Here is a 23,609-nt window from a genome sequence, read left to right on the forward strand (position 1 = left end):
TTATTTGCAGTGCAACATGTGCAGACCCTGTAATTTGACATGGATACGATGCAGCTTTATCTTTAAGATGCAATTGCTGCACAAGGGAGGGGCAGGCAGTCTCGACACAAAGCGCTGCGTGCATTGGTCTATTTCATGTTTCCTTACCTTCCCTCTCATCCCGGGAAAATGCAGCCAGACGATTCTACTGGGCGATACCTTCAGTGAGGCGGGAGATAACAGAATGACTTCATCATGTCAACTTGAGCACTGCAAAGAAAAAGAAATAAATAAATCAAAATAACCCGCGCTTCGTTTTATAACCTTGGTTTAACCAACTGTTTCACTAAACACATTATTCGCTGGTGAGATAATATGATGCATTTTAGCTCATTTACTCTCCCCCCCTGCCCCCCAAACATGTAGGAGTGTTTTATTTTTTTATTTTTTTACAGTACGCAAATAAAATCAGAAAATTAAATAAAACGCTTCAAGATTAATATAAAACACATTTCCCCAAATCAAAGTGGAGGCAATACGAAGATAACAAAAAAGGATGGAAAGATCCCCGAGTTGAGGGGTGGCTGGAGAGGGAGGGCCGGACGCATGACATCATTCCCCGAGCTTCTCTGTACGGACACAGCGTTGGTTTCTCCAAGTGCGCACGGCGGCTGCCGCTGAGGGAGCGAGTCCTCGTGCCGTACCCAAGCGCCTCCTGACCAACCTGCGCTCTTGTGGTGGATTTTCTTTAAAACCCCCGCAAAAAACAACAACAACAACAACAACAACAAAAGACAAAACGCACACTGTCTAAAACCCCGCAGAGGAACCCGCGTACCACTCATCACTGGACCTGCTGCAGGGACGCACACGTTTAACGCAAAACCCGGGGATTATTACTTGTTTAAAAGATGAAGATGTGAGGGTATAAAAGCTGAGAAGACAGAAGCAGGAACTTCAAAGCTGCCAAAGAGAGGTAGGCTCAAACTCCGGTTATTTCATACCGCTACTTATGTATAAGGGAAAGAAGAAAAATTTAGAAATTAGAGACGTCGATTTCCCCCCCCCCCCCCCCCCCCTTTCTTTACGAAGAACTTGAGTCGTTATTGTGTCATCTTGCCACCCGAACCAGAAAAGTACAGGCTATATATGCGAAGACTGGTGCAAACACACGAGCACCAGTTCAGAATGCTGCAGCGATGCTCGGTCCGGCTGGCGCGGAGCTTGGCAAAAAGGAGCGAGATGCTCGGAGTCAGTGGGGGATCCGCTCTGCCACCGCAAAGCGCTAAGCTGGTACTTTTGGTGCTGGTGGAGAACGGCTGCTGCTTACAAAAAAGAAAAACAAGACAAAAATCGAAAGGATCGCATGGATTCCTTTTTTTTTTATTATTTCACAGAGAGTAGAACTAAGACTCCCCCACATGAAAGAAAACTGATATGCTTATGTAGACTTATATTTTATTTTTATGTCTAATTTTACTGGTGTGATTGGTCTACATCCATAACGCACATCTCTGAGTTATCTTTCTCGGGCGGATGTTGAACGTGTGGATGAGCATCCTCTCCATCTAAGCAAGTGCATCTTAGAGGATGCCTTATTGACCAAGTCGATCGTTAGGCGGTTTGCACTGGAATCCTTTGCACAGGCTACCCGCAGATCAAGAGGCACTCTGTTTCCTTCGGACATGATCGTAAATGTCATCCTTGTGGTGGTTTCCTCTCTCGCTCCTTCAAGTTTGATGGCACGAGTTCCGATCGGTTCTTTGATGGGGATGCGGAAGTCGATAGTTGCAAAATAGGTCGCTACCTCTCAGACTTTTGGGAGTGCTTTTAAACTACGGCTACTAATTGCGCATCGCGTTAACTTCACGGCGTGCGAGCACGCTGTGGAGATAAAGCCGTGGACGTTCAGCAAACCCTGTAAGGTGGAGTCCGCACGGCAGAGACTCGGACTTTTTGAAGTGGTGTTTTGTGCCCTTGTTGAATGCTGGGAAGTCCGACAGGAAGGACATCTGCTCCGGTGCATTTGATATCGCATGCAAAGTGAATCAGAATTCAGTTTTTATTCATTTAATTTAAAAAAGCTGGGCTTTTTTTTTCATGAATGCATGAAAAAAAAAATGTATTCATTGTTTTTTAATAACCTATTCTTTACATGATGTCATTCCTCACTGCTTCCAATCAGCACTTTTTAATTTATTGTGCGCCCCTGAGTGCTCTTTATGTCCACGAACTATTGCAAAACACTTTGCACACTACTTTGCATTTTACATAACTACATTAAATATTTAAAATCAAAAGACATGTTTTGTTTTTTTTCATATTGACAGTTTTGCAAGACAAAAAAAAAAAAAAAACCGCAACAAAATCTAATAACAGTCCAAAGTCGTGCTTTCCTGTCTGCTGCCTCAGTCGCAATGAGCGCATCGCGGGTCTGCAAAGCTCATAAAGCCGGAGGAGAGAACAATATCGCGCCCGCGCCCGGGTTGTTAAAAAGAAAATGGCTTTATTCATTTTTCTCTGTACCCGTGCTAACTTAGTTATAGCTCTTTTATGGTGCCTGGAAATGGCTTACAGGCTTGCACTTTCTTGTGTAATGTAATCAAATTTATGATGTTGCTGTGTATTACAATTCCCTGTTATGCTCTGTCACATGAGACATTTGGAGTGACTTCACCTCACCCCAGTACACAATCTCTTAAACACACATTCACGCACACGTGCACACAATTGCTGTTCACAAGCCCAGAACAGAATTCTCCAAGAACATCACAGCAAAGACGTTGACCTATGGTTTTGAATGAGGAGGAAGAAGAACACCCCCATCGTCTGCACCAAACCTCTCAGAAAATAGCCCTACAGTCCTTCTCAAATTATTTTCTGACTTATGCCACCACAGATTTATTCTGGCAGCCAATCATATGCTCCCCGAGTTTGGCCTTTTTTCATATTTCATGCTCCTCTTTTTCAATACCAAAGGGAAGTTCGGCCTTAGAGAAACGCATTAAAACAAGTCGAGCTGCAAACAGTGATGAGACAAGTGATGTAATGCTCACATTGGCGTGTTCACTTCCACACAAAGAAAAAAAAAATGGATCCACATTCTGCTGTGGCTTGTCTTTGCTAAATTAGAAGTTGACATCAGTCACAGGACTCAAAGCTGTACAGTTCTATCTTTCTAGCATCAATCACCGATAATTGATCATGATGGTGTTGACGTGTTTTAGACATCTTCTGTTAAAATGTGGTGCCACCCAATGACGGCAAAGAACTCATGACGTCCAGCCATTACTGGAGAGCTTTCTTTATCTGCAGGGGGTGTTTTCTTCAAGGAGCAATCAAATCCCCATACCTGGCAAGCCGATAAATCACAGACTTTAAAATTTAGTGTACTGTGCTGGTTTTATAAAAAATTAAATATGTCCTTGCACACTGGCAGTTCTCACATAAATCTTGCTCTTGGCAAAAATCTCCTTTAGTGCCCCCATCCAAAATTAAGGCAATTCCAGCCAATCAGAAAGCAGCACACAGAGCTAAATAACAGCTTTGACTTGTATCGCAAAATTTTGAATCCATCATCACTTTTTATCATAAGAACTAGTTTTTGTTTTCCTCACAAAATTGTCTAAAACATCCATTGAAAAAATAGATGACAAAAAATTTCAGCCTTGTTTAAAAAAAAAAGAAAAGATTTTTGCATGTATTGTATTGCCTTCCTCAGAGGTTTCACTGATTTTAAATTAATTGAAGTTGTACCCTAGGCTTTATTAAACAACCAGCTGCAACCGGCTCAGGTTTGTTAGCCGGGTTACCTTGTTTCTCTGTTAGCTCTACATTTTCTTCTCACCAAGGCTGTTTCCATGATACAGACATCCACAGAAATCAGTCTTTTGTGAAACTGTAATTTCTTCTGAAAGTAAATCGAGGTCCTTTTACTAAAGGCAGAGAGTAGGTCACAGGTTGTCTTGCTCTCCATCCCATACAGGCTTAGGTGGACTCACTACCAAACCGTCAGGCCTCCTGTAGCCTGGTAAAAACCAGGCCCTTGTCCTATGCCATTTGCTTCATACAGACGGTCTGAGCTCGTGGGTATTGGGAAACGATTGCTTCCTTGAGGTGTGGACTGTGTTGAAGTTAAAAATTTTGCCCATTTACTAATGTTTGCATGTGATGTATGTAATGGGCCAGTTCGACGCTAAGAAGCTTACCGGAAATTGCCTGCTCTGTAAACAACCATCCTCCACTGCTAAGAGAGAAGTGCTGATCCAAATGAGGCTGGTGTTAACGTTCATTACATATGTGGAAGTGTGGCCAATATGGACTGAATGGCTTCGTTCACTTCCTGTTAGCCATTGCTAAAAGTAAAAGCAGACTACAATTCTGAAAAAACACCGAAAACTGACGTCGTCATTCGCGACTTCTTCCATTCACTGATTGGCCCTCTAGATAATCTAATGGAAACAATCGAAGTCAAGCGGAGAAAATCCAGACTATACTGTAGGCGAGACATTTTTCTGAGTTGCACAGGAAGACAATGGCCAGGCTGTGCCTCCTGTAAACCAATCAAAATCTAGAAAATCCTCTCGGATTCGGGATGAGGGAAAATGTTGGTGAAGCTCTGTCAGGTCACCATCTTCCTCTTCTATTTGCACCAAAGAGGATGCACTTACTCATTACAGAGAGATGTAAAATCCTCACTGACTACACATGCCAATAATTATGCAATGCAAGTTCCACACAGGGTGAAAAGACTCTTGTTGCTTCCCTCTTATGATCTTGCCCTGGGCAACTGCCCATATTAAAAACATCAATTACCTCACAATTGATGGTAGCCCAGGAAACTCACCGGCAAGGTGATACAAACAGAACATCAAAATTTTAAGACAACCAAAGCTTTTTAAATATTTTTATAGTAAAGGTCACCTTTTGACTGGGCAGATTTTTTCAGCTTGAACTGTAAGAGTTAACGCATCTCTGCATAAAGTATAGGCAGACATCAATCAGTCGCCGTTTTCTGAATGTTTAAGATGGTTGATTTGATGGTGTGTTTAAGCATCCCCTTGTTTCCCTCTGTATAAACATACTTCAATCACGTCTTACCTGTCAACAGTTTCGGGCACGAGAGAGAAGCCGCCAACTGACATAAATGGTGAAAGATGTATCCCTGCTCATGCGCACACACACACGCACGCGCACACACACGCTCACACACATGAATACATCCGTATCGCATTTACAGGATGAGCCATAAGTCACATTTTGCAGTCTCATTACCGGCCACCGAGCCTAAGTGTTTGGGCCATGTCATTAATGCAGTCAAAATGGAAATGGATGCGAATGACTGGCAAAGCTGTTTAGGGGAACCCAACAGAGAAATGAGATAGCGGGAGAGGAAAAGATTTAATCATAAGCACACTTTATGGAGAGTTTTGCCAGTGTGCATTGCAACAGCCCAATTACTAGAAGAGTTCTTGTTAGTTGTCGCCTCCAAATAAACATTGAGCTGTTTTTTTTGTTTTGTTTTTTTTGGTGGGTTTTTTTATTTTCTTTTTCTTTTTTTGTCTGTCATCTTTTCAGTGACTGAATTTGAAATTCTAAGTAGCAAAATGTGTTTTTCATAGAGTCCTATCTCTCGGGCAGCAGTCCTTCCTACAGCCCATGTCTAGACCTACCAAAATAATGGATGTTCTTATGTGGAAGGTCAAACAGTTATAGATTTGTTTCATCTACTAGAGCATATCTATACAAGTCCAGAAGCTGCAACTGATGAAATGCATGCTGAGTTAATTGTTAGAAATATATCTAGACTGACTGTATAATTTGACAGTATTTTTGTACTTCACATTACTCCATGCTGTATCTCTGTAATGTAAATCTTATTATGAAGCATATCTTTTAAAATATTCTAGCAGATAAGGCGGAATGCGCCATTTAGGCAATAGTTGTCATATCAAAGCTCTAACATACTTTTTTATTGAAAGCTTTGACTGACTAAATGGGGGAAAGAGGCTCTATTCACAAGTTTTTTTCATGTCTGTAATTCTTTCTTGGTTGGAACTCACTCTGAAGGTTGACACTTTCACGACTTTGATATGTAGACATTTTCTGGGTGCATGACAGGAGGAAAGAAGCTAGGTTATCGTGAAATAATACAACTGTTCCCCCCAGTTCCCAAGAAAAAAAATGATTGTTTACCAAAGAACTATCTAGTATCTGCCTAGTGTGTTAAACGTTATTTCATAACATCTTCTATAACATAATGTTTGTTCAAGTTACAGTTTTTCCTCAAGAGAGTGACGTAGGGTCAAAAAGGCAGGTAAAAATAACCTGTTGCTCTTTATTTTCTGCTTTGAGGGTCTGATTATGTTGTTTTTAAAATAACAGCAAATGCCAGGAAAAATGCAGCCATGTCATGGATCAATTTTTCTGGTAAGAAGAGCGCAACATAATCACTGGGAGTCCTTGTTCAGGTTAAAGTGGCATGTTAAGGATTCAATGCCTCTTTACTCAAGGAAAATTGCAGTGCTAATGTGTATATCCAGACAACCCGAGACAATGCCAACAATATACTTTGGCGAAGTTGTGATAAAGCATACATGATGGGAAGGAAACCAGGTACAAACTACAGTGTTGTAGATCTAGTTTTAAAACGGATGTAGACAGCTTTATTTTTAGGATGAGTTTAATTCAGTTAAATTTTATGTATCCAATCTGCTTGAACCCCACAATAAATGTGGCTAACATTATAATCTAGGGGAAATATAAGGTATTGGGGCCCCATTGTATGTAAGACATAATGCATTTTGTTATAATACATTATATAGTTTGCATTGCTGAAATACATTACTGCTCTTCAAATGTCAAGAATTATGAAGCAACAAAATGATTTAATCTATGCTCCTTTAAGTTTCAGACATGATATTTATTCTAATTGTTCAATTTTATCTTTTGGATAATTTATATTGTTAATGTTATACCCTTGTTCTCAAGGTCTTGCTAACTTTTAAATGCTGTCCCCTGTATTAGTTGTTTAGCTTGGACACAGCAGGATGGTTTTTGGGATTTTTTTTCAAGGGTTGTGTGTCTTATTTATGCATAGATCCTCACACTTTTGATGAAATTGTAGTTTTGAATGAGATAAAACAAGAACCAACGTAAGTGAGCTATTTTGGTTGCTGTGAGAAATGCGTACCTTCATGATGCATATTAATATCACATTTAATTTCTACCATTTGGTATTTGAACTGTTAATTTTCTGACACAGACCAATAATAAAACAACTTTAATGTTGTTTTTTTATATATATAAAAAGAAATAGGTCCATAATTTTGAATTTATGGATTTAATTTGGATTTTCTCTGAACTTGACAATGTAAAACTTCCGGCAAATATTTGGCCAACTAACGGGCACAATTAGTAGAGTTCTTTGAAATTTATTTTTTTTCTTCTTCTGGCATTAACCCAGACATTAAGAATAATCCAGAATTTTTCAGGCCTTAATGTCAAGACTTTGGAAAGATTATTCTAAAAGCCAAATATTTTTACATTATTCCTCCAAAAACAATTTGATCTGTGTTTGTGATAATTGCCTTACTGGACCAGGCAGTCCAAACAAAGATATCTCTATGTTTAAGGAGAAGTTTTAAAAATATGAAAGTAGGTCTCCCATTTTAGTATTCCATGTAGCTCTCTACTGCAAATTTCAGCAGACCCAGAAGACGTTAACTTGTGATGCTGGTGTCAGAACAGATTCTAGTTCATGACAGGCCTTAGCCTTGGTAAGACCTTAGTTTTTGTAAGACAATTCTTTACTTGAGAACAGACTATTTTAAAATAATTTGCCTCTATGGTAATAAAATGCTATAAAATGCATGGGCATGATGTGTATTTGTAAAATAAGCACAAATGTCAATACAACATCTTCCTTAAAAGTGCAAAAAAATTATTCATTTATATTATTCACGTATTAAAAACTCATACAACATGGTGATAGCTGATGAACAACAAGTATTAGCTGTTTATATGACTATTTAGTGTTTTCATGTGTAGTTCACTACTTTAATGGGTTGCACAACAGAGACTATTAACTGGCAATAGAAGTTTTGCAAGTTTAAGTTAAAACAGTTTGCACTTGTAGTATTGGAAGCACATAAACTGAGCATGGCAGACTTGACTGTTTAAAAAAAAAAAAAGCTGAACTTTTTGTGAACTCTCAATTAAGCTTGCAGGTGTTCTCTCCCAATTAGAGCAGACTGTGTGCAAAGGGGTGTTGCCTAGCAACGAGTTAATACCCACTGTTCATGCTTCCTTACTGGCTAAAGCCTTTTGCACAGTGCCAAAGTTGGGAAGATTTAAGAATGGATCTGTAAGTGCTCACACTCAAACCAAATAATGTGGTGTGAACAATATTATTCAGCTGACGCCTTCTGACCAGATCTAGTCTTTGAACATCAGGATCAGTGAGATGGGAACAAACTGGAGCTGTATAATTCATGTAACACCAGGCAATTTTGAAACTGGCTTTATCTTGTAATTTAAGATTTACAAATGTGTGGCTTTAAATATGAAGTTGGGTTTGTGTTTCATAAGTCAATGAGTTTTTGTTTAGTTTATCATTGTTTTCATGCATATTTGCACAGATGATATTATTATAGATGCGACATTTGTGTTTACCATTATGGAGAAGTTTACTATGTTACTATATGTGGTCACTACAAGCAAAGCGCTCCTTAGTTGAGCTGTTGCAGTTTATGGAGCTTGACTAAGACTGTAGTCGGCATCAATAGCTCTCTAGTAAAACATGATTTAATTTTGGTCTCATCTGACCAGATTTTATTTAGTTTTCAGTTTGCAGTTCTGCTGCAAACTTTAAACAAACCTCAACATGCATTTTTTTAAGTGGAGTGTGCTGGGCATGGACGTCATAGCAGTCTATTACTTATTGTTTTTGAGAGAAAAACTGTCTGCTAATTGCTGTGTGGTTGGCTCATTTTTAATTTCTTCTAAATTTTATTTCCTAATAAAGAAATAATTAGACATTTTGCCAGAAACATCAAGAGCTGGTCATGTCAGATCTTCATCTACACAACTACAGACACCGCAATTCCAATAAAGTGCCATAGTGGATAACGGAGACAAACTGTTTTTTTTATATGCAAGCATTGTTTGCAATAATCAAACTTTAAGCAGGTAGAAGACTGAATATTTCTCTGCGTGTAGTCTTAAAGCCAGGGGTCTCAAACTTAAGTCCTTGAGGGCAGACTCAAAAAATGTCAACAAATCATTGTTTTCACTTCTGCAGCAGTTTGACTGTCTATTAAAGGTATTAATAATAATAATCACTCCTTTTAAGTTATGCTTCATCCCCTTTCACTCTTACACTTGAAACCAGCCCTCTAATTGTTTTTTTATCTGAATATGAATGCCACTTAAAGCCTACGCTCTTTTGTTGCAAAATCTACAGGCTGCAGATGGAATAAATATTAGGTCCAGAGGTAATGCATACATTTGATTTCCCAGGAGTTTTAAGAGAAGGAATTATTTTATACTGCATCCTCTATTTATCATTAGAACTCAACAGCTCTGAAGTGCAATTGAGCTGTCCTCGGCTGCCAGTTTGCAGAGATGTTTTCCGGAAAGGAGACAATTAGGAAAGCTCTCACAGGATGAGACAGATGTAAATTTCCTTAGGGAGGCAATTTTGCTAGTCGATTATTGGACATTGCAGTCACAATTCTCTCCCAAGGGTTGTCACTTTTGAAGGTCATGGTAGCCTTTCATCGCTACTCTTGTCTTAGCACTGACTAGTCCAGTGGATAATGCCGGATGTTCTTCACAAAGATGGTCCTTAGCTGATGACAAAAACGGCTATCGGTGAAGCTGATGAGTCTTGACAAAAGCGAGATTAACAAACCACTGTCTCACCTATTTAGTACATCATAGGTAGAGGTCTAATAAAACATGAATGAGCCATTCTGTCTAGCATTGTCAGTGGCTTTATACGCAGATGCATAGGCACGCTGCCAAAGTTAGCTCTTGGAGGATATGTTTGGGTTGTCCTTGGGTGAAAGTGGGTGGTTAAGGGTAAGAGGGAAGACAGAGAAAATGTCTCAAAATAGTGGAATTAAGACACAGTGAGGGATGCTTTGGCAGTGGCCTTGTACATTTCATCTGCAGGTCCTAATAAAACCCTCACAGGCCAGCATTGATCTCTCTCAGAATAATCCATTTAGACTGAGAGTGCCTGGCCATGTGGGGCCTCTTTAATTATTTATGGAAGAATTCTGCTCAGGCTTCCGCTGGGATGCAACAATGTGCCCTGTGAAACCTGTGAACTGCAGATTGCAAAAGAGCAGGGGAGACACTACATTCGAAGAAAGGCGGAAGGGCATATGGCAAATGGGAAGCAGAGGACTTTAGCTGGAAAGAAATTTAAGGAAGGAGGAGGGAGGGGGAACAGGTTTTAAAATAGGAAAAATCTGATGGATACAAAAAGCTGTGAGGTAAAACGAAGGGAATAGCGGCAAAAGAACAGCGAGGGAGAAATTATCAGGCACTGATGTGAGAACAAAGATTGAAAAAGACAGAAGAATGGCGATGAAATGATAGGTTCTCATGCAGAGCCTTGAAAGAGGAAGTAAGATGTTACTCAGCGAAGAAATGGTAAAGTAGTAAAGAAAAGGAGGGAGAGGAGAAGAGGATAACTGACATGAAGAAAGACTGTAGGGGTATTGGAAAGAAGTTGAAAGAGGAATGCAAGATAAGAGTAGATGAAAGAGTGGCAGAAAACAGTAGAAAAGGGGGAAGGCAGTTGGGGGTGGGCACTCCTGGGGAGTAGAGGAGTAGAAGAGAAGGAGAAGGTAAGCTGCATGGGGTAAGAAACTATTAAATGTTTAATTGTGAGGAACACGGGAAGGAAGAGCCGACTAAAATTAAAGCTGGAATAGGTGGACAGGGACAGGATGGCAGATGGGACCTTTTTAAAAGCAAGTCATGAGTATCTATTGATCATGGCAGAGTTATGGTTGCCATTGTACTAAGCGGAGACATGCCAGCATGACTGCCTGTAGCCTTCACTCGATCATTAATTCTGCTGCTCTCACCTTTCGTTTGCCGCTCAGAAATAATCTGCAGCAGTCCTCATGTTTTATAAGATAAATGAAAAAGAAAATCTAGCATAAAGATTTAATTTAATCTTGATCATGGTCATTTTGTCTTTTTATAGATACCACAAGAAACAAGACTGTAAAGCATACAATTTTTTTCAACTTTTCTTGTCTGCAGATTTCTTTTGTAGTTTAAAGGCTTAATGTTTGGGTATTCTGTGCAGCACACCAGAACAGCACATGGCTGAACTAATTTCTTTTTGCCTAGGCTATATCCTGCAATTACAACGTCATACTGCTCTCATAAATCCAGATAGATTAGTCTTACCTGATACCCTTGATGTGTTTCCCAGCATCCTGTAATGTTTTCCATCTGCTCGCTTTCTGAATCTAGAGGTCTGAGCCTGCACAACAAAACTAAAATTCAAATTTGCACCAGTAAAGCTGGGAGATTATTTTGTAAGTTATCTAATAATAAAAAATAAAAAAAATGAAAGTGGCATCTGAATGAAATTGTTGCAGTTAAGTACAAAATTATTCACACCCCTGGAAAATTTAAAATAATTTAGTCCACTGTGAAGGATTATTTTTGATATAAAATGAGACATGTATCTCAAAAGACTCAAAACTTTTTTTTTTTTCAAATGTTATCAAAAAATAGCATATTGAAAATAATGTATACCCTTCTGAGTAATTAATGGAAAAATCAACTATGACCAAGGAGGGAGTTAAGGGGGTCAGAAGGCCTTCTTGCCTTCAGCTCAGTCTTTAGCTTCCTCCACAGATTCTCGAGTGGATTCAGGACTCTAGTTTGGCCATTTCAAAATGTTAATATTATTCTCAGGCAGATTAAAAGATTATGTTAAACCTGAATTTGCCAGAGGTATGGATCATTTTGGGCTTAATGCATTTTTTTTATTGCAGGTTGTTGTTGTTTTTTTATTGATACACCCCCACCATTTTTGTTCAGCTATATACAAGTGTGCATGAGGTGATATGTGTCTTGTCAGATCGCTTCAGCACATCATTTATTAATTGTATTAAACCGGAATCCTTCAGGAAACCTGTCTTATTTTTTTTGTTTGTTTGTTTTACCTTTCTTCAGTTACACACATTCACCAGAGATTGTTTGCTGGTAAGAAACTAAAACATCTGCCACGGGACTCTTAAACCTTGTAGTTATTTGGCATCGCTGGCTTCCAGAAACTTAAGATGCCAGCACATTTTTTTGGTGATCGGTCTATCCACCCCCAACCGTGCAACATTCAGCCACAACCTTAAAATGGTATGACTAAAATTGAGTAATTGCACTAAATGCTTCTAAAATGGCTCTGACCTGTTGAGGAAGTGTAAGTCAGTGGGAGCTTAGTGGAACAGCCTCAGAGATCTGCTGTGGTAAACACAGAAGACGCTGGGACGGAGATCTTGGGAGTAAGCTTAATCAAGTGAGCTAAACATTGTAACAGAAAGGTATTACTTAGTGATAGCACAGCAACACATTTGTTCTCAATTAGTAGGTTCCCGTTTCCCACCTCTTGTCGCTCCCCCGAGCTGCCTGCGAGGATTTATTGTTTGTCCACAGACATTGATTATGGAATTCTAGTAATTGTTGCGCATTCGCTTGATTAACAAAGCCATGTTTTCTCCACGGGCTTGCTCACTAACAACCTTTAATGGCAGGATCACAGCCAAACTTTCAGTACTACAATTTGTGTATCATTAATACCATGGATAATAAAGGAAGATAGGAGAACACCATTTAATTTCCTATATTAATACCTACGGGAAGCATTTTGTTCACCTGAAACACATCTTAACATGTTAACATGCGGGTCATTTTTGAAGTTGTTCCTTCTAGAAGATCTAGAAGTAAAGATAATTCCACTTGTTGATGCCTTTCTGGTGCTTTATTATTTCTCTCCAACTACATGCATAGGATCAAACATGCATATTTGAATGTGCAAACCACAGGCTCACTGTAAAGTTGGAAATCTAAGTGGTCTCCCCTTCTCTTGATTTTTTTTCTCAGTCATTTTTCCAAGAAGATTGGGGAATATGAAAAGACAAGTATCTCTATTATGGGAAAGGCAGGCTTGAAATCATGCAAAATGTTTGTTATTATATTCAAATCATTTATCTAGAGCTAAAAATTGTGGAACTATATATTTCTAAATTGTTGCTTTTTGTCAGGCAGCAACAACAGAAAAGGGAGTGAAAAATCACCTACGGTTACACAACTGTGTATTTTTAACTTTTAAACATCTTATAAAAACATATTTATAATTAGTATTGAGGGCAATTGAGAGTTTTAGCAAACTACAAATAACAGTCAAATTGATTTTCTAGAGAAAGGTTCAATAGTGGTATTGCTTGCATATTAGTCCAAGCACACAACTGAATGCAGCTCACAGACCCCTTGTGAGACATTAAACATGAGAATCATAAATTAATCATAAAATGTTAAGGATTAGAGTCTTAGTTGCTTCTCAGTCACCTTCTTATTTAGTGAAACACAAAAATCATAGTAAATGTATTTTTTACATGCAGTTATTGTAAAACAGCAACATTTTTGTTGCAGAGCAACTTCTATTACATTTTCTGGTTTAGACTTAGGTTGAAAATGGACAAAGATTAGTTTTCTTCAGAAGACAAAGAAATTACTGCGTTACTTTAGCTTCTTGGTGTCAATTAGCATAGGCCTAAATAAAAGTCCAAGCAGCTATGTTTCATTTATTATCTTTCATAGTTATTGAGCAGGGAACAAACCACTTAGCACTCTCACAGCCCCCTGGCTGAACTCTGACTCTTGCCCTCAGAGAAAGCGTTACAGGAGCAAAGAACTTGCAAGGTTTAATCAGTAAGGTATGATTGTGTTATTCCTGCGAGAATGTTATTAAGTTCAAACTCATCATCAAAAATTCTGCATCACTGATTACAACTGGAAACTACAACAAAATGATTAATGGTACTTGGAAAACGACTGTCCTAAATGTGGCCTAAATGTTTTTTGTTCTTGTTTACTTGGAGCTTTCATGTTGCTTTTAACATCAACTGACTATATTTACTGCCTCCTAGTATTTCAGTGAGTGATTTTTGACAAGAATTCAGATGTTGCTCTTTTCCAAGAGCAAAAAACAACTTTTACAAATGTGCTGCTGTTTCTACCTCTCCTATAAAATATACTTTACTGCCACATACCTTTCCATGGATGTGTGAATTGACGTTTATACATTTTTTAGATGTTCAAACTTTGAATCTCAAAACTAAGTCATGACAAAGACTGTCGCATTGACAAAAAGTGTCAATCTGTTCCTCAGATATCTGTTGACCTTTTGGCTTCTTGCTGTCCAACAGTTTGCTAAAAGCATCAGCCAAGGCAAGAGAAGGATGCTGAGGTAGAGCAAGAACGAGGTCTACTTAAGAGTAATTTATTTCTCCTGTCACTTTGTTGGGTGAAGAGAAAGTGACAAATGCAAGCTGGTTGTTTATGAGGCTGGCTAAGTGCTGGCAGGGCTGCTTTTCTCTGAGGTAGTTGGCTCTCTGTTTAATTCATGTCCTTGGGAGGCACATTGCTTTGTGGCATAGTGTGTGGCAGGCGAGCTAATGAGAGGTGAACCTATCTACTTCTTATTCTCCATCTGCCTCATTTGCACTTTCTGCCTGCTTTCTCCTACTTCTTCTCCCTATCCTTCTCACTTTTCTGTCCTCAGTCTCTTTTTTGATCTCTTTTGCTCCCCAATAGCAACTTCTTTTTGCCCACCCACTTCTTTTTGTGCCCACTATTTTTGTTTTTTTTGGGTTTTTTTTTAATACTCACAGTTCTGGATTCAAAAGAGCAAGAAATTCACCCAAAATCTATTTGAAATTGCCCTTTGCCTGTCCTTTTTATCTTGAATTGCAACAAGGAAATAGAGCACCTTCCTCCTCCTGCCAAATAAATCAGTCAGACCTTTGACAAACCCCAAATAGGACTGCCGATTTTACAAAGCTGTCCTGTTCATCACTTTGATTTATCTTTCCGGAGATGGGAGGTGTGTTTTCTTCCTCTGTTTATCCCCACCCTTCTGCTGCACACCCCTTTACGGTCAGTAAGTTAGCAGGTAAGAATAGGTCACATTCAGTCTTCAGGAAAAGCAAGCAGCAGAGTGCAACAACTGTGGCAGTGGACTCTGAAGCATTAGAAAGACAGGAGAGTGACAAGGTGAGCTAAAATGTTGACCTCTTTGTCACCTCAGCTCACCCTCATGGTATAGTTTCTTCTTTCCTCCTTGTGTACCTTTGAAAGGGTTCTGTTTTAATTGACAAGAAGAAAAAACCTTCTAGTTATTTGGCTGCCTGCTCTTGTTGCATGTCATAGGTTTTTTTTTTTTTTTTCAGCTGTTCCTTGTCCATCATTCCTGCTCTCCGTGTCTTTGTCCCCAAAGCTTTCCTGTTTATTTCTGTTTCTTTTTTTACTCAGTCTCTCTCTTTCCGACGTTAACATATTCCAATTCCCCTCCGAAGGTCTGGATTTTCTTGCTTCCTTTCCCCCCTTATTTAGTGATTTCCATCTTTCTCTCCTCTCCTTTTCTTATATGTAGCCTGAAAATCAGTATGCTGTAAACTGGTAAGGACATACCCCAAAAGGATGTTTAGCCAACTCAGTAAGAGGTAGTTCAATAAAGTGTTCATTCAAAGAGGTTTGCATAGCATATATTGTAGATTTATTTGTAAAAAACACCTAGAATATCTTGACTCTATTGTCTTTAACATTTAAACATTTTGCACTGTTTTTGGTTGATCAAACGTCCAAATACAATATATTGAATTAATGATCAGGATAAATTAATCAAAGTTAATACATGTCCAAAAAAGGATGATAAAAAGTTTTTTTTTGTTTTTTTTTACCAAAGGTCCAACAAAAATAGTCCATTCAATTATTTTCAAGCTTATATGTAAATTGTTAATAACTTATAAAAAAAATTACATATTTAGTTGTAGAGTTCAATACCAAATATGAAACAGAAAAAATCAACAGGCCTTTTTCTTATATTGTGTATTCTGTATGAAGAGTTATGCTTGACTGATGCTTCTCTGTGTCCTCTGGTGCGACACTTCAGCTCAGAGAATGGAAGCAATACATTTCTTTATAGATCTGTTAAGATAGCCACCTGAGACGTGCCACCACTGCTCCTCAATCCTATGTGTTTTCATTCATTTCAGTGTGGTAAGAAGAAGGTGAATCCAATCTTTACCTGCGGTTATAAGAGGTAGACAGATTGAAAATGCTCCTTCAAGAAAAATATGTGTCAATCAAATTGATTTTGGATTGCTGTGACCACATGTTTGGCACTTATTTGGCTTTTCGAATATGATTGCCCTCACTTTATCTGTCATCGCCACATTGAGATTCTAGGATAGCAGCAACATGTCGGCGTGTGTTTGGTTTTGCACTGACACCTTTCCTTATGTGCCCAGTTATGTTGTTGTTGTTGTTGTTGTAGATCTATGCAACATATTTACATTCATGACTGTAAAAAAAAAATAAAAAATTATTGCTCTATTTTATATCTAAAATATTTTAATAAAATATTCACTTTTTGATTATCTTGCTGCTGCTTAAAAATATTCCCTTAAAAATATACTTTCAGTCTGCATGCTGTCATGGGACTCTATACCTGCTCACAGGTCAAACGCCGATCCTGCTTAACCGTGATAGTCACCTGTCATGTATTTTTCATGGTTCTGAGTGCCTCTGTCTGTTTTCATCCTGTGCTTCCCTTCTCCCTCTCCAACTCCCCTCCTCTCCTCTCCTCTCCTCTCTCCACCAACCACACTGTCCTGATGTGGCTTCAGCCTATGCTGCAGGTTTTTACTGGGCTGGCACCTTTTTGTTTTCATTTATTGTTCTTACAGCGATTATGACCATCAGACAAGCACATTAAATATTTAGGGGAGTTTGGACCGGTGCTCTCACTTTGCTCTCGTGGGACACACACCGCAGACATCCAACGTGCCTGCTCCTCTGCAGCATGGCTGAGCACAGATATACCTAAGCAGGAGACCGATAATGTTTTTATGTATGTAACAGAGACACCGTTTCTTTATCCGTTAGATAGCGGTGTTCTTACTTCTGCGTGCATGTGAGTGCACAATATTGTATTCCTGCTCGCACTCCCTGAGCTGTATTTACTGCTATAATCATTTCTTTGCTTGCTGTGTGTGTGTTTTTTCCAGTGGCTGCCCCTCAGATTACTTTGCTGTTCAATATTAGAAAATTTAGATGCGAGTCCACCCTCCATTTCCACCGCGGGAGGAATTGGAATGATCAGTTGCTTGAGAGAACAATAAATATGCTCCTCTGTGGTAACACACAGAGGAACATTTGCACTTTACAACTCATTTGATTGCAATATTTAAGACTTTAGCGATAACACCACTTAATTTATATGATACTCACAGTGTAAACTAAATATATATTTTAGAAGGACAATTTGTTTTTGTTGTATTTTTCACTCATCTGAGTTACATCCAGGTCACAAATATGATATGGTGTAATAAGATATAATCTGATATAGGCATATTGCAACACAGTGTGGTAGTATATTATAATCACGACAACAACACAGTATCTTATTAACATTTTGGGAAAAACAGAGTACTCAATTTTTGATTTTAGAATTAGAGTAATGGATTCACAAACGTCAAACAGTGTTTATAAGAATCTGTAATCAGGGTAAAATATTCAAGAGCAGGCTTGAATTGTTCATATTTCGCTGTTTAATTTAAACATTGTGCTATGTTTTCACAACTACATGGAGGTTTCATTAAACTCAAACTGATATTAAATTATTCCTGTTCGGTGTGTAATTATATGCTGCTGGTTTCAGTCTAAAACATTTGCTCTCAAACAAGATACAATGCAATAAATATAAAGTATAACTAGTAATATTGTACTTAAAGGATAAGATTGCTTTTGTTTGGATGTGTCACAAAGCAAATGATCATAAACAAATCAACATATGCATATTTAGAGGAATTAGTTTAAACATGTTTTTCCTCAAAAAATTGAATTTCCAAGTTTTGAGTTGGGAAAATGAACAAACACAAAATCAGAAGTTTCTTATCAATCCAGATTTCAAAATTATTTCTTGACAATCTAGTCTTTAAAATAAATTCAAACATTTGGTCATACTTGAGTCATTTTTTGAATGGCTACTTTTTGCTTTATTGAAGTAAAAATATAATTAAGTCTTATACTCACATTTGTATAAGAGTGATCAACCTTCCTCATTGGTCTGGTCACAGACTACTTCAATTAGCAAATCCCACTGAATTTCTATATATTTACCATCCCAGTAGCAGGACTTTTTTATGTGCATCACTAAAGGTTTTTGTTTTTTTGAAAAAAAAACAAAAAAACTTGGTTTAGATTATTGTCCTGACTTGGTGAAAACCACTAAAAAATCAATTCGAAATGCCACTTACAGTATAAAAAAACACCTAACAGATACCAACTTTATTGTTGTTACCAGGCAGTTTACCAGTGGTATTCCCACACTGCTGAATCATTTGTGTCTTGCCTGTCACTCTGTAACCATTTATTTTTCTCTTTCCTTCATAAAAATAAGAGTTTGAAAAAATGTCTCAAGCCTAAGCGATACTTAAGACAACACATGCAGGCAAAAACTGGATAACATTTCAGCGGGTTGGGAAGTGAAATAATGTTTTAATGTTTTTAGAAAACCTCTTCTTTGTTTAATTAGTGCACTTATTGTAATGTATCTGTTTGGAATTTTAAATCCATGTCAAATGTGTATCTTAATTCAAAATATTGAATTGGTTTATTTACCTAAATAAAGTGAACAGGTTGTTTGACTTTATAACACGTCATAAAGGTCTTTGCTGTATAAAGCAGCATTTTGGCTCAGCTGTTATTTTTCAGAAGCATTTGAACCAAGCAGGCAGCTAGAGGTTCAGTGTCTTGCTCAAGGATGTTTTGACAGTTTTAAAAATGAAATGTAATGAGCTAGTCATGAGACTTACAACTGCAAGTCCAGCTCTGTTAGTTTGTAGTCTCACTTTGAGTGCAGGGGATGTCAGAAACACTTAGCATCCGAGCAATGTGTTTAATACTACGCTTACTGTGGAGACATACGATAATTAGAGATTTCTATTTCAGTAGGAATTGCTGGCTTTCCTAACAACCTCATAGGCTGCCTTTTCCAAAATGCTGGGTACTGATATAAAAATATTAATCTACATTTATTAATGATTATTCCATTGAACCTTTTACATCTGTCTTTGAGATACAAGTTTGCTTTTTTTTTTTTTTTTTACTTAAAGGTACCGAAACAGTTTGTTTAACTTGCTACTGAATTACTGTCGTAACCAGGCCTTGAGCTTGCTGGATTCTTGTGCAATGTGTGACTTCAAGGTCTCCTAGAATCTATTTCATAGAATTCAAACACTAGATGGACAATGAGGTCTTTGGAAAAGTTAACACTAAAGACATTTACTGAGTTGCTTGTCATCCAGTAAGGCAAAAATTTATGAGAACATTTTGGGAGAGGAAAATGTTCTTTTTATATTCTGTATGCAATTATTCTCGCAAGGTTGAAATAAATCACAGCAGTCTTGTCTCTAACATCGTTCACTCTCTTGATATATGATATTTTGGTATGTGTTTGGGAAAGAGTAAAATCATCCTTTAGCCTAAATAGCAATAAAGCGCTGCGTGCCTCGGTTTTGAAATGAAAATCCAGACCCATTTGAGAAACTGTGGCCACTTTCGTGCAGACCTGAATTCCTAACTTATGATCATCCTCACTTGCTTTTGCTCACTTTTATTGAATGGCTATGAGATGAGTCTAATTCATGACCAGATCAGCTGGTGGTATAAGTAATGTTGCAGAAGTTTGATCTGCCGAGAATTTCTGGAAATGAAGGAATTACTTTTCCCTTTTTTTTTGTTCGACTTCCAAGTGGTTTTGTGTAGCTAACCATCTGGTGTAACAGCTTTGTCCTGAACATAAACCTTCAAAAATGTGCCATTTTTTTTGTCTGTTTTCCTGAAAACCTGTAAGGTGGAATAGAATATATTCAAAGCATTTGTAATATATATATATATATATATATATATATATATATATATATAGCTGACTGTATAGCTCAATAGGTAAGTCACCAGTCTTCCACCCGGGAGACCCAGGAACATCTGTGCAGAATATGGACTGGAAGCCCCAAGATCAAAGTGGGGAACACCCCCAAAAGTGGTGGAGAATGACCGAGCTAAGATCCTGTGGGACTTCCAGATCCAGACAGACAAGATGGTAATGGCGAACCAACCGGACATTGTGGTGGTGGATAAAGAACAGAGGAAAGCCGTTGTGGTGGATGTAGCAATACCAAGTGATTACAACATCAGGAAAAAGGAGCATGAGAAATTGGAGAAATACCAGGGCCTCAGGGAGGAACTGGAAAAGACCTGGAAGGTGAAGACCACAGTGGTGCCTGTGGTCATCGGGGCCCTCGGGGCAGTCACCCCCAAACTGGAGCAGTGGCTCAAACAGATCCCAGGAACAACATCAGACATCTCAGTCCAGAAATGTGCAGTTCTAGGCACAGCCAAGATACTGCGCAGAACCCTCAAGCTCCCAGGCCTCTGGTAGAGGACCCGAGCTCAGAGGATGAAACAGACCACCCGCGGAGGGTGAGAAGGGAATTTTTTTTTTATATATATATATATATATAACGTATGCGTAAAGCAGCCTTGTGACTCACTGATGATGATATTTGCAATATATATGTATGCATAAGCAAGATTATGCAATTATATTAACTGATTAAAGTCACTGGTTGTAAAATCTATCTTTGTGCGCAATGAAAAGAAAGTGTCCAGCTGTGATGTGTTCTTATAGAGGCCAGCCAGCTTATCCTTTTTTATTCCCTCCTTTTCTGAGCCTCTGCCTAATGGCTGTTAATGAAGAGGGCATCTTTGCAGAGATGACATGCGCATGTCCTCTCCTGGACACGTACACACACACACACACACACACACACACACACACACACACACGCACACACATGCATGCACACACTGAGGTTTGGCTGACTGCCCTTCAGAATACTAAGGCTGACATTAATCTTTAAATGACTGTTGCCTCTTCCCCAAGACTTTCAATCCATTAGTGGCCACGTCTTGAGATGTGGAGAGATTTCTAGAGAGGCAAAGGCAGCCAGGATGCAGGCAGTGGCTTGCGTGGCCTTGTGTGTGTGCGCGTGTGTACATGTTGCAGGCGAGGTGGGGACAGTGGAGAGAGGGCAATGGAAAGGATGATGTCAATGATATTAGGGGATGAGGATAGAAGTGAAGGATAAGCAGAGGAAGGCTGTGGTAACACAGAGGTATCAGACAGGGAAAGTGATGGCAAGGCGTTGCGATTGGGAAACGGCGATACAAAGAGAACACACGTCTCTTTAAACTCCTCTCCATGTCAGCGACTGGCTTAGTTCAGCTTACACACCTTGTTGTTCTCCCTCTGCTTCCCAGGGAGTATGCAGGATGTGGAAAATGCAAAGCACTGACTTAAGTCTAAATTTAAAATTATGCTGGAAGAGCAGGTAGGGTTTGCAGATATCAAATATCTTAGTAATCAAGTTTTCCATCTAATCGTCTCCAGTTTATTTAAGAAATTGGCTGTGCACGTGTTACGCATATAATCGGCTTTCTGAACCTTTTGTTAGCCCTTCTCCCCATTAGATCAACTGTGCTTGAAGAGCTTTGACTTTCCTTTTCCCTAACCATATCTGTGCAGGTTCACATGCATGCAAATATCCTGCCATCTACAAGGAATTCAATTGTTCATCATTTCTGTCTAGGAAGTTGTCTTTTCAATTAATCTATATAGTCAACTTGGTTAGTACTAAGTGTTTGTCCAGAACTGAGTTGTGGCTTTTGATTGAGTCTGCAACAGGTGCTGTGTGCAGACTCAGAATGAACCTGCATCACAGACTTCATTCTGTGATTTCAGACAAAGATCTACTATATATTTACTATATAAATATTCATACTTAAAGGGTATGAATATTTATGCAATAACTTTTTATGTTGGATATTGTTCCTTATTTATCATCTTGTAGAAATGTCCATCCATCCATTTTCTTTACACCATTGTCCCTTAGTGGGGTCGGAGGGGTTGCTGGTGCCTATCTCCAGCTAACGTTCCAGGGACCTAGGGACAATTTGGGGAGGCCAATTAACCTGACAGTCATGTTTTTGGACTATGGGAGAAAACCGGAGTACCCGGAGAAAACCCACGAATGCACAGGGAGAACATGCAAACTCCATGCAGAAAGACCGGGGCCGGGAATCGAATCCAGAACTTTCTTGCTGCAAGGCAACAGCTCTACCAACTGCGCCACTGTGCAGCCCTCTTGTAGAAATGTGTTTCTGCAAAATAATTTTTGACATTAAAGAGGGCTTTTTTATCATGTTTGGCCAAAAAGTTAGATTTTGTTGATCCTGACTGATTTATAAAAGACATTTGAAGGGCAACATTCAAAAGGCTTTTTATAGGCATTGTATTCATACAATGATCTATCACTACTGTACATGTATTAACATTTCTTTTTTCCATTTTGGTTTAGTTTATCTTTCCTTTGTCAAATAAGACTTTGTTTTTTTTTTCTTTGTTCTCTTCTGCTTAGATTTGTGCTTTTCTTAACACTCCTCCTTTCTGAGTTTTCTACCTTTCCACTTTTGTTTCTTTTCTCCCCAATCAAAGGTTCTTGTGTTTCCTGCCTCTCCTGTTTCTGACTTGTCATTTTTCTCTCCATCCTTTCAGTTCTCTCCTCTCAACCCTCTTCACTTTCGCACATCCTCTCATATCCCCTCTTCTTCCCCCTGCTCTAACGGTGAGCTGTAGTGACTCTGACATCATTACCCTTGTTGTGACAGGTTTCATTTGTACCCTGTGGACCTATACATCAGTCTGACTGATAGTCCAGGGCCCGGGGCCAATGGTGCCCCGCCCATACTGGGACAAGGTAACAGACAGAATGGTCCTAAAAATCACTCCAGCCTAGGTACTACTGGATCTTTTTCCATTAATCTTTTCAAAATACCAAACTGGGTCAAAACCCACCACATCACCCCGATTGAAAGATTGCGTCACTGTGAAACTTGCAGAAAAGTACCAGACATTCCCCGTATTATATACATGTATAACACATAGGGTGATATATTATGGGTTTATCTCAGTTCATCTTGTCTCTCAGAAAGTTGAAAACTTACATAAAACCAATGAAAACATAATGCTTTAATACACACATATAATTTTATGGCCCAGGAAATGATGGGGAAGGTTGCTGACTTGACGGCACTCCAACAGACTTTAAGTGACACCATCATTGAGTTAACTGAGCAGTAAAACAAAAAGGCAGAGGAGCCTCAAAAGCCTTTTGAAAAGAAGTTGGCTGTTTATATAATGCCGCATGTATATGTTGAAGCATATTGGTGTAAAAGCTTCAGGAAAGGAACAAGCT

The 23,609-nt window shown here is 38.7% G+C and overlaps 1 protein-coding gene across 13 annotated transcripts in view; it reads left to right on the forward strand.

Annotated features, from left to right (window-relative positions):
- The first annotated feature begins 580 nt into the window (after nucleotides 1-580).
- Nucleotides 581-23,609, forward strand: part of ptprsa (protein tyrosine phosphatase receptor type Sa) — a 244,556-nt gene continuing 221,527 nt past the window's right edge. For 5 of the 13 annotated variants that reach the window (XM_008406777.3, XM_081606230.1, XM_081606231.1 and 2 more), the window contains exon 1: nucleotides 581-955. The gene's annotated coding sequence lies outside the window, so the exon portion shown is untranslated. The remainder of the gene's footprint in view (nucleotides 956-23,609) is intronic. The other 8 variants (XM_081606232.1, XM_081606233.1, XM_008406784.3 and 5 more) reach the window with 7 other exon arrangements.

This window comes from Poecilia reticulata, chromosome 4, assembly GCF_904066995.2.
Source record: "Poecilia reticulata chromosome 4, P_reticulata-male-v2, whole genome shotgun sequence".
Lineage (NCBI taxonomy): Eukaryota > Metazoa > Chordata > Actinopteri > Cyprinodontiformes > Poeciliidae > Poecilia > Poecilia reticulata.